Source organism: Lactuca virosa, chromosome 4 (genome assembly GCF_052849685.1).
Source record: "Lactuca virosa cultivar CGN04683 chromosome 4, Lactuca_virosa_CGN04683_v6, whole genome shotgun sequence".
NCBI lineage: Eukaryota > Viridiplantae > Streptophyta > Magnoliopsida > Asterales > Asteraceae > Lactuca > Lactuca virosa.
The window spans coordinates 357,834,498-357,846,829 of record NC_136429.1 but is presented as its reverse complement, the minus strand read 5'-3'; positions in this window follow the sequence as shown (position 1 = coordinate 357,846,829).

Genomic DNA, 12,332 nt, shown 5'->3' with positions numbered 1-12,332 from the left:
GAGTGTCCCTCCTCCATTTAGTCACAATTATACTGTGTTTCCTTTGACTCAAGAAGAAATAGACAGAGAACCATATATGGTGTATGGCAAACCTGCTGTATTAGTGACAAAGAGTAGTGCTAGGGAAATTGATACTAACATTTCTACTTCCCATGTAGATACATCTTTAAGTCAAGGAAAGCAGGAGTCTGGAGAGAGTAGTGCTAATAATAACTCTGTTTTGAAAAATGATGTTTTTGTTTCAGATAATATTGTTCTTGTTTCTAAAACTGATGACTTGATCACTGATGATTTTGTGTCGAATTCTAATGTCTCTGATGATGTTTGTGATAATGTGTTCGATAAGTCTGATACTTCTGTTTCTAGCACACACACTTCACATACACATGTCACACAACATGAATGCACTTGCTCATGTGGAAAGAGAAAGGAATTTGATAAGAATAACAAACCAAAAAAGAGCGGTATCAGTTCTTGTGCTAAAAAGAAAACATGTTTTAACTATGGTACTACTGGTCATATAGCTCGCAATTGTCCAAATCAGGCATTTGTTCCTTTTTATGCACAAAGAAGTGAGAACGAGTCTTGAGGAAGGTCTCTCGTTAGAAAATCCTCGAGATCTCGTGCTCGTGATGATGATTGGAATGCAAACAAAGAAATAAAATGGGCTGATTTTGTCACACCCCAAAACCTAAGAACGGCGGAAACGTTCTGGGGCGGAGGACGTCATGTACAGTATCACAACAATGAATAGTAGTAAACAAGCAACAACATCATCCATTGTATTAATAATATAATTTTAATACAAGTGTATTCTGTCAAATTATATAGACACCAAAGTATAAATCAAAATGAAAGATGAGTCTTGAATAAGCTCCATCTTCTCTAAACCTTGCATCTGTACCTGTCTACTGACGACCTGAGGATACAAGTTATTTTGAAAGAGTTTATCAGCTTTAAAGCTGGTGAGATCATAAGTATTTTAGTGTCTGTATTTGTGAAAAGCATTTGTAGTATGAATTTGTAAGTATGTGAAGTATAAGTATGTAAAAGTTTTGTATTTGTTTGAACTATCCTAGAAAACCCTATGTTTCCTACTAAAAGTAGCCTTCTACCAAGGCATCTAGTATCTATCTGTGTCTCATGAAAGAGTGTGTATTTTCCCAAATCTGACTATCATTATCCAAAAATATAGCTTCTACATTACCGTGCATCGTGTGAGTGTTCACGAAGTGAATGTAATGGGAAAATAACCTAGTACTGTAGTATTATGAAAAGTGACTACTGTTGTACTAACTACCTTAAACCAATTGTATATTTTAAGGCAACATGTGATCGGCCTGTATCCTGCTACCGACTCAATAGTAAAACGACAATGTAAGATGTCGTAAAAATGACGTTTGGCACCCGTAGACTTGCAAGTCCCACTGTAGCGAGCAGCAAGGTGTAGGATAGTCAATCCAGTATAGATCTATACACAAACTCATACGCTCCCCAATTAAGGAGATTCTGGATACAAAAACAGTCATGGCAGGTAGTGCCCTGACCCGTTTAATGGCTCACATAAATGTATAAATGTATATGTAATGTATTTGTGTGCTAGCTGTATTGTATGTTCTTCTTCTGTCTAGCCTGTATTGTGTGCTCTCTCTCCATCTAGCATGTATTGGAATGTTCTGTGTGCTATCTCTCTATCTAGCATGTATTGGAATGTTCTGTGTGCTCTCTCTCTATCTAGCATGTATTGACTCATGAATGAACTGACTATTTGTATGATTCATTGTTCTAGTATTAGTATCTTCCTAAACTACCCCTATAGTAGTTTACTAGCAATGTAGGAACATGAATGTATACCCTTGCTACCCAAGGGTATCGAATTGAATGGAAGAACCTTTTATGCCTATATATGTACACATGATACATAACTAATATTTAAACGACCTTCGGACGGATACCTGATACTCACCAGACCACATCCAAATCGAGGAAAAGGAAATAAAGCGGATAGCCTTCCTAGGTCCTTTAAACATTTCTTATATAACCATACATATATAGGCATGCAATTTATAATATAAGGAAATAAAAGAAGTTTTGTAAAATCTTTAAAGAGTTTAAAGTACTAAGAATATGACTTGATGTCAGTTTGTAAAATGATTTGAAAGTGGTATATAAGAACAGATATAAGTATAAGGAAAACCTTTGTTTGAAACACTATTGTAACAGAGTTTTGAAAAGAAACATTCAGTAAGTAAGACAGTTTGATAAAGAGTTTAAAACAAGTAAAAACATTTTGGAAAGCTATTTGAAGTAATCTGTTTGGTAAAACAGCTAAAAGTGTAGTAAATACATTTGTATGCTAGTTACTAATCACATGTGATTGATGTAATAACTAGCATGATTCAACTTGTATCCCCCCATAAAAGCATTTAAAAACATTTAAAAGGTTAATTAAGGGGTATGAACTCACTTGTAGCAAGTGGTTGGGATTGAACGGACTGAATAGGGTGCTAGGTGTCAAGTGAAGACTTGAACACACTCTATGATCCTAGATAACATATAATATCACCAATATGTATCCAATTAGTCTTTAAACAACTAAATAACAAAGTTAAGACATCCTAAGACATGTTAAACACTTTATATAAGTGTTATATGCGCTAAGGATTGCATCTAAGTGTTGTAGGGAAAGGCTAGTGTGCTTGGGGTTCAAGGAAAACTCCATTAGGGAGTTTACGGTTTTGTGGTCACAACCAAAAGAGTTTACGGTCGTAAACTCTTGGGTTTACGGCCGTAAGCTCACACACTTTTGACCATTTGTTGTTTGAAGCCTTAAAAAGTCCCTAGAAGCTTTTCTACTTGAAGGATGTGACTAAGGAAGGAACTAGGGCACCATTTCACTCCTATTTGGAGTTTACGGTTCTTAAACCATTTTCCTTTGAGTTTACTACCGTAAACTCATAAGGTTTATGGTATTTTGGGTGTTTTCAAGTCCTTAGCTCATCAAGGTAATAGTCTAGGTTAGATTCTAGGCATAAGGAAGGAATATGGGCCATTTATACATACTTTGGGGTGTTTACGGTTTTGGGAGATTCCCAAACCGTAAACACATATAAATGAGGGATTTTGGTGTTTTTCATGGGCTTAAACACATCAAGGAAGGATCTAGAAATGTTTCAAAGGCTTGTGAAGGACTAAGGCACCCTAAGTCACCCTTTTGCACCTTTACTTGGTGTTTACGGTTCAAGAACTTCTTGAACCGTGAACACCTTGTTCTTGGTGTTCTTGGGACATTTTCTTGATGTAAATATGTGTAACAAGCTTTATAAGACTATAGGATAGAAGTACTTACTATGTGGAAGCTTGAACTGAGCTAAAAGTCCAAGAACACTAGTGTGTGTTCTTGGTGTTCTTGGTGAAACTTGAAGATTGACCCTTTTGGAATGATTTCACGGATAGAAGTGTGTTAAAACACTAGATTAAGTCATATAACAACTTAAGAAAGCTAGAAACACTTACTAGATTGAAGATCTTGAAAAGTTTTTGGATGATACTTGAGAGAGAAATGGATTTGGATCTTGAGATTTGGAAAAAAGTGTAAATAATAACTAAGTGTCATATATATACTCCCAAATTTAGGGTTTTTGGCTGTAAATATTTTATTCAGGCAGTAAACCCCAATTTCTTGGAGTTTAAGCATAACAGTGATGCACTATAACCCTAAGGCATCCTCTCTCCTGATATCTCCTAAAGCGTAAATCCTATAATACCCAAACTTATTCCAAAAAGTTTGAAACTTAGCAGCAACTCTTCTGACTTCTATTGAATTGAAGGGTTGTACATAATAGAAATTTCGGATTGTCACAGATTTTAAAAGGAATAAACAGGTTTTTCATGAAACTAAAACAGAAACTTTTATGAAACCGAACGAGGCTAAGCCAAGATCGGGATCGTCAAAGGCTTCGTCTGGGTCTTCGGCTAATTCTAGACGGAAATCCAATCGATCCAATTCAAAGAAAAACATTTCAAAATCACCTGTCAAAGTTTCTAAACCTATTTACCAATGGGTGCCCAAGAATCAAACTGCCCAATCATCACAAACTTCTAATAGTGCATCTGGTAATGAATTAAAATCAAAAATTGAAAAGGAAATTTTTTTTGTTGTTAACAAAGGAAAACCCAGTGTTGTTATGACCTGGGTTCCTAAATCTCATTAATCCCGCGCATTGTGTACGAACAACTGCGGTGGAATGTCGTCGGACCCTGGTATGTCAACAGCGGTTGTTCCAGGCACATGACCGGAGACATCTCCCAACTACACGACATTCAAACATTTAATGGGGGTTATGTTTCCATCGCGGGAGGTGAAGGCGGAAAGATCACACAAAGAGGAACTGTTACCAATGGAGTGATAAGCTTTGAAAACGTCAACTTCGCTCCTGAGTTAAAGCATAGCTTGTTGAGTGTCTCTCAAATCTACGACAAAGGATATTCTACCTACTTCACTGATAAAGAATGTCTTATCCTGAAACTCGGCATCATCATCCCTGAAGACTGGATATTGGTGAAATCAAAAAGAGACAGGAACGCTTACATCATCGACATGAATCATAATATCCCAGAACAAGTCACATGCCTCTTTTCTAAAGTCTCATAACACAATGCGATGCTTTGGCATCGTCGTCTCGGGCATGCAAATGCCAAGAACCTGAATCGTCTTGCAAAGAACGAGATTGTGCGGGGCCTTCTAGGTAAAGACTTCATAACGTTTGAAAAATGTGTGGCTTGTGCTTAGGGAAAACATCATAGAAATCCCCATTTGCCAAAGGCGGTTAATTCAATCAGCAAGGTTCTCCAATTGTTGCACATGGATTTGTATGGTCCTGTCAATGTCCTCAGCATCAACAAAAACTCTTACAGCTTGGTGGTGATAGATGATTTTCACGTTTCACATGGGTTTTCTTCTTATTCAACAAGAGTGGGATTCCAGACTTGATCAAGAAGTTTGTGGTAATGATTGAGAATCAGACTAATGAGAAGGTGAAAGTGCTCAGAACGGATAACGGTACAGAATTCAAGAAAGCAATTCTGGATCATTTTTGTGCAGAAAAAGGGATTGTGCGTCAGTATAGTGTCATTCGGACACCTTAACAAAATGGTGTTGCGGAACAGCGGAACCGAACATTAATGGACGCCGCAAGGACGATGCTCTGTGATTCAAAACTGCCGGTCTTCTTTTGGGCGGAGGTGATCAACACTGCCTGCTACGTTTAGAATCATGTGATGATCAACATAGCTCAGATGAAGACTCCTTATGAAATTCTATACAATCACAAGCCATCAGTTGCTCATTTTCATATTTTTGGATGTCCTTGCACCCTTCTTCACCTTGAATCCAACCCCAAATTCAACTCTAAAGCTGATGAATGTTACTTTGTGTGATATTCAGCGCGTACAACTTACCGTGTTTACAATAAGAAGACAAAGCAGATCGTGGGATCTTTTGATGTTCGTTGGCTGGAGGAGAATGAGACAGATGCCAGAGTCGGACCTGACTGGTTGTTTGACTATGCTTCTTTGTTCAAATCATTTAATGTATTTTCAGATGATGTGTCAAGCTCCTACTCCAGTTCGAATGTTATTCTTGAAGATGAAGAGGAAGATGTTGTGTACAGACCGCCTTCAGTGCCTTCTATGACTCATTTGGTGGATAATGCTGTTCCGAGTACTTCTTCAGAATCTCCAAGTCCAAGAACTAATCCTGATGTTGATGTCACTCCTCTTACTCCCGCTGAAAGAGACTTCATGACCAGAGATACTTCTGCTGCCACTCAATCTTTCATGGACCTTCTCTTTCCCGAAACTATAGCAAATGAGTACGTGGCCAGAACCTCTCGCAATTCTGAATCGTCTGAGGCTGCTGTTTCAGCAGATGACAGATTCATTAACATCAACAATCATCCTGTCACACATAATGATATCAGCAACGAAATTCCTACCCGACTGCAACACGATCATCCTATGGAGAACATCATTGGTGGACTAGGCGACGAAGTTCGAACGAGAAGGCAGAGTGGTGACGTAAACACATGTCTCTACTCTTGCTTCGTTTCTCAGATAGAGCCAAAGAATGTCGAAATGGCGCTGAATGAGCCTAGTTGGGTTGGTGCTATGCATGAAGAGCTGAATCTGTTTGAGAAATTAGGGATTTGGAAGCTGGTTGAACTGCCCAAAGGAAAGAAGTCATTGGATACCTGCTGGGTATTTCGCAACAAACATGACGATTGTGGGGTCATTGTGTGGAACAAAGCACGTTTGGTTGTTCCTGGATTTCGACAGATCGAAGGACTTGACTACACTGAGGTGTATGCCCCTATAGCGCGTCTTGAAGCTATCCATATCTTCTTGGCGTATGCTTCCTACATGGGGTTCACTTTCTATCATATGGATGTTAAGACCGCCTTTCTTTATGGAGCCGTGAAAGAAGAGATTTACATTGATTAGCCTCCCAGTTTTGTCAACTCAAAGTTTCCGAATCACGTCTACAAATTGGACAAGGCTCTGTATGGGTTGCATCAGGCTCCTTGAGCTTGGTATGCTACCCTAACAGATCATTTTCTCGAGCATGGTTACACCAGAGGAACAATCGATCAGACGCTCTTTTTGAAGCATGTGGATGCCGATATCATTCTTGTTCAGATCTATGCTGACGACATCATCTTCGGGTCAACGAGCCAGAAGATTTGCACCGAGTTCGAGACGATTATGAAGAAGAGATTCGAGATGAGTTCCTTGGGGGAAATGACGATGTTTTTAGGTTTGCAAGTACGTCAAAGATCAACCGGAATCCTGTTACACCAAGCAAAATACGTTGAAGACATGCTTGAGAGGTTCGGGGTTAAAGACTCAAAAGCTGCCTTGACGCCAATGGCCGATCGACCCCTGTTGTCTCCAGATCCTAAAAGCGAATCCGTAAATCAGACTGAGTACAGATCGATGATCGGATCTCTGATGTATCTAACTGCGAGCAGGCCGGAGATCATGTTCGCAGTTTGTCAATGTGCACGATACCAGGCTAATCCTAAACTCTCTCATTTTATTGCTGTCAAAAGAATCTTTAGGTACAACAAAGGCAATCCAAAATTGGGTCTTTGGTATCCTAAAAATTCTAATTTTGATTTATATGCATTCGCTGACAGCAATTATGGAGGTTGTGAACTTGACAGGAAATCAACATCTGGGGGATGTCAATTCCTAGGTGACCGTCTGGTGTCATGGCAATGCAAGAAACAACAGACAGTCTCAACCTCAACGGCAGAGGCGGAATAGGTTGCTGCTTCTGGCTGTTGCTCTCAAGTCATTTGGATTAAGCATCAATTAATGGATTACAGTTTGAACTTTCTTGAAACCCCAATTTTCTGCGATAACGAAGCTGCAATCCAAATTGCTAAGAATCCTGTCCAACACTGCAAAACCAAGCACATCGACATCAAAGTGCATTTTATCAGCGATTGTTATGAGCGTTCACTCATTCGGTTGGAACAGGTTCCCACTGCTAATAATGTGGCGGATCTGTTCACAAAACCGTTTAACAAAGCTCGATTCGATGTGCTGGTTGGTTTTCTTAAAATGATTCGTTTTGAAGACTGATTTTCGTTTATAGGTAGTTTAAATTTGCGCATTAATTTTCTTTTTGTCTCCTATGCACAAATTTAGGGGGAGAAATAAAACAAAAGAAAAATTCAAAAAATTCAAAAATCCAAAAACATGATAAAATCAAAACAAAACAAAAATTAGAAAATCCAAAAATATGTTTTTGATGGAGTCTCTTTGCAGGTGATGTGCTGGGAAGTGATATCAACCAAGTGATAACAGGCAATTTAAATCTGTGTAAGATACCAATATTGAACTGTCTAGGCTCTGTGTTCAATGCACTGGTAGGCACGAAAGATTTTATGGACCAGACTAGACATAGAATGAATTTTATAAGGACTTGACAATCACTAACTTAGATAGATTCGTTTGATCTGACAATACGACGCTCGAGTAGATTGAGCAGTGAGATATACATGGGAATCTGCGGGCTACATTAAAGTAATTTGTATCTAGAAATATGGCTTGACTTTTTCTCGATGTATGGACTTGTGTCCTTAATTCTGGTACTGATAGGGCGACTGAGGAATTCCGATAAAGTCGGTCTGTAGAAGGTTATTTTCTTACTTTCTGTCTGTTAGCCATATGTTGCTTCCTCTGCGTGATTGGAAGAGATCCGAACTGGAATGCAACATATGCAACTCTATCTCTATGCATCTTTTTCTATATGCAATTCTTTATATCTGTTAGTCATATGCTGTCTCCTTTGGGTGACTAATAATCCGACCTGGTACACAACATATGCAACATTCTACTTCTCAATCCCTCTAACTTTGGTTAGTCATATGTTAATCCTTTTGTGTGATTGGAAGAGATCCGACCTGGGTGTACAACATGTGCATTCTAAATCTATTTTCTTCCTTAATAATTGTCTGCTCATCTAAAGTAAGGAGTATTTTGGAAGTCCTTGATTACCGGGGTATATTAGGAAGTAGGAAACACATTCTAGTACAACTAAAATTGAACATTTAATAGGTTGTCTGTAGATCTCGCTGCTAAATTTAGGTGGACAACAATATCCTTGGTCGTCGTCAGTCAAATGGTCCTTATAGAAGTATTGTTTAAGAAAATAAGGTCAAAAGTCTTGTCACGTGCAGTATGTCCTCATGTGTCACAGTCTTTCGTGCTTAAGTGGACCACAATACCGGCGATTGACCAGATCTACTCATGAAGGTAGAGGTACTGAAAAACAGATTAAAGTTGTCTTAAAACTTTGATCCCAAAAATCACAAAAAGAATATCTGCAATGGTGAAAAAGAATTTATTTTTATTTTTATTTTTCTAAAAATTAAAAAAAAAATAAAAATTTTAAAAATATGCAAAATTATTTTAGTTTAATTTTTTAGATTTTATTTTATTTTTACTTTTATTTTCAAAAGTCTTCAAAATGATTAAATTTTAATTAATTAAATTGGATATATTGGGTATTGGATTTGAAGCCTTTTGGGTTTGCTATCCATGGGTAATGGGCCGAGAAAAGGGTCCAGGTATATAAACAAGGGTTGCTGGCCATTAACCTCTTCTTACCCTCATTAGAAGTACACGACCGTGAACCCTCCCAGCCGAGTTCTCTATCTCAAACTCTCGATTCGTCATTTTTAGTGTTAATCATCTGAAATTGTTTGCAGATTCGTGAAGGTACTCTCAAGGCGACTTCATACATGCCTAAATTGACAGGAAACAACTGCGTTTAGTGGGTCAACTGAAAGAAAACGGATTTTCGGAGCTGTTTAACCGTTCACGGCCCGTTGAGTGGTTCACGGCCGATGAACCGTTCACGACCCTTGAAGCGTTCACGACTGTAAACATTCTACGACCGTAAACACCATTTTGACCATGAACTTATTTTTCAAACACTTAAATTCCAAATTAAGGCCTAATAAATTGTTTAATAAGAAATCCTAAACTTAATTGTTTAAAACATTTGGTTTCTTACCTGGCTTGGTTGGTGCAGAATGGTTGAATTGAAGATTTCTGACAACCACAATATTGCTGCTTTTCTGATGGATCCTCCAGCTGCTCACAACGACTTCAAGTCCATGATTCATGGACTGAAGAAATGTTGCTTGGCGTATGCTTTCACTGCCAGTCCAATCATCTACCAAGAGCCTGTGAAGCAATTTTGGAACATAGCTATGGTGCGCAAAAAAGAAAATGATGTAATCTCTGTGGAAGCAACTATCAATGGAAGGAAGATCACAGTAACCGAGCAAGTCATCCACGAAGTACTCCAGATCAATGACCAGCCGGGTTTTCCAACCGAGATCTATATGGATCAGACAGAGGAGATCGTCGTGTGTATGGGCTATGAGGGTGTGTTTCCACCTACAATCAAGAAATTGTTGCCACCCTACTGGAGGTTCTTGGTCCACGTGTTCATAAGCTGCATCTCTGGAAGGAGAGCCAGGGCTGATGAGGTCTCGTTACACAACACGGGTGCCATTGCTGCTCTTGCTGCTAGTCTAGACTTCAACTTTTCGAGATTCATCGTAAATGAAATGGTGGGAAACTTTGAAGGCAAAAGGAAAGACAAATTCCTCATGTTTCCGAGGTTCCTTCAGATGATCTTCAACAGCAAGTACCCGGAATTTGAGAAAAGAGGAGACACAATTGATTTGAAGTCCCTTGGTTCCAGTACGTTCAGGCTCATGAAGCAGAACAGAAAGGGAAAATTTATGTTTGAAGGGAAATTTCCTCTGGTGAAATTTGGTATGTTCGCTGAGATCAATGGTGCATCTGAGTCTAAAAGTTCTCATGATTATGAAGAGACTGAGGATGAGGTCATCACTGCCTATGAGCACGAAGAAGAGCCTATTACTCCAATCGCCATAGTCGCCGAGGAACATGTACCAATATTAAATGAAGAACCAAATGAAGATGAAGAAGCTGGTGATGCTGATGAGGAAAGTGATTTTGAGAGAGGATTGATGGATAATGTTGTAGAGGAAGATGATGAAGAAGATAATATGGATCAAGGAGGTGATCTATCATGCTTTAACAATGACTACATTTCTTTTGACTTCGAGCATGATGATTATGGCCCAAGCATTGAGGAAATAAACGCTTTATTTGACGATGTCGATGATGTTGAACAACCGGCAACAGAGACTTAGAGAGTTGATGATGTGACCAAAGCGGCGCCTCCAACTTCTGTTCAGATAGATGACCACTCAATGAATATGGATACAACCTCAAGGATTCATCCTCTTCCAGTTGTTACTCTGAATTTCTATGCCGTCTGAAAGTGATCTAATAATGACACAAGCCTCCCAGCCTCCTTTGAAAAGAAGAAGAGCTGGTCCTAGGCTGGGAGTGCTGGTACAAGAACAAGCTCCACCAGTCCAACCAACTACATCAGCTGCTATTCCAAACCAAACAACCCAAATAGATTCAACCCAAGAAGGCCCTAGTACTGTCAGATCTTCATTCGAAGCTGGGAGTTCTTCTGCTCCTGGGGGTTCTCCTCCCCGGGCTGTGCATGATGTTGTCTCTGAGAGACTTTCCAAGTTACTTGCTCAACATGATTCAGAACCTTCTCCAAGAGGCAAAGGAATATCAATAGGGGAAAGTAGTTTAGGGGGAACTAACCCATCTGTGTCAGAACTCAAAGAAGAAATCGGTGTTCTGAATCAGAGAATCATAGAAAAAGATGTTTTTATTGGAAACCTCGACATCCGAGTTTCCGAGCTTGAAGCAGACAATTCTAAAAAATAAAACAAATCTCTGATCTGCAGACTCACCTTGGAGCTTTAACTGCTTGCTACTTCGACCTTAAGAACAATCTGTCTGAAGAATTTGGCGACAAATTCAAACCATCCATCGGAGAACCAGGCGGAGCTGAGACCACTACCATTAATCCAGCCCAGACATCTCAACATGACCTATTGTTGATTCTTCTGCTATCAGAACCACTCGAGTCGTTAACCGATTCGAGAATGAACCAGAACAAGCTCCTCAGAGAGTCTCTTTAAAGCGAGCTCGGAAATCATCATCTTCTAATAAATCAAAATGGCTAGTAAAGAAGAATTCAGATCAGAACATTTGCGGAGATCAACCCCAACTCACCGTAACAGAACTCAAGAAGAAGAGGTTTGATTCCAAGTATGGAGATCATTCATGAATTCTAATGTTGGGATTTCATGATGTGACATCCCACAAAATCACGGCCAGAAAAGACCGGTTTAATTTATGCTTTTAAAACAATTTCAGAATAATGCTTTGATTTAAAAGAGTTGCGGAATTTGTTCCCCAAAATGAAATATGATAAAATAAGATTTACCAAAGCATTTCATAAAGAAATGTATTTTCATTGTATAACAAAACTCGGGATGTCATGTTCCGATAAACAGACCAAAAGCATAAACATTACAATACAGACCTTACAACAGTTATATATATAACAACAGGTCTATAATCCAAAAATAACTTGACAAGTCATCCAACTTGTGCTCTGGTGCCACTACCTGTAATACAAAGAAAACTGAGCGGGTCAGGCTTGGGAGTCTGGTGAGCATATAGGGTTTTCAACCCACAATAAATAATTATATTTAATTCCACCAACCAACAATAACCCGATTACCCATTCCCGTTATTCTCACTTTACGTCCCTAAGACAACTAACATAAGGGACCTAGTCTAAGAATATTTCATCGGGGCGACAACACATGTATTCGGGGGTTTCC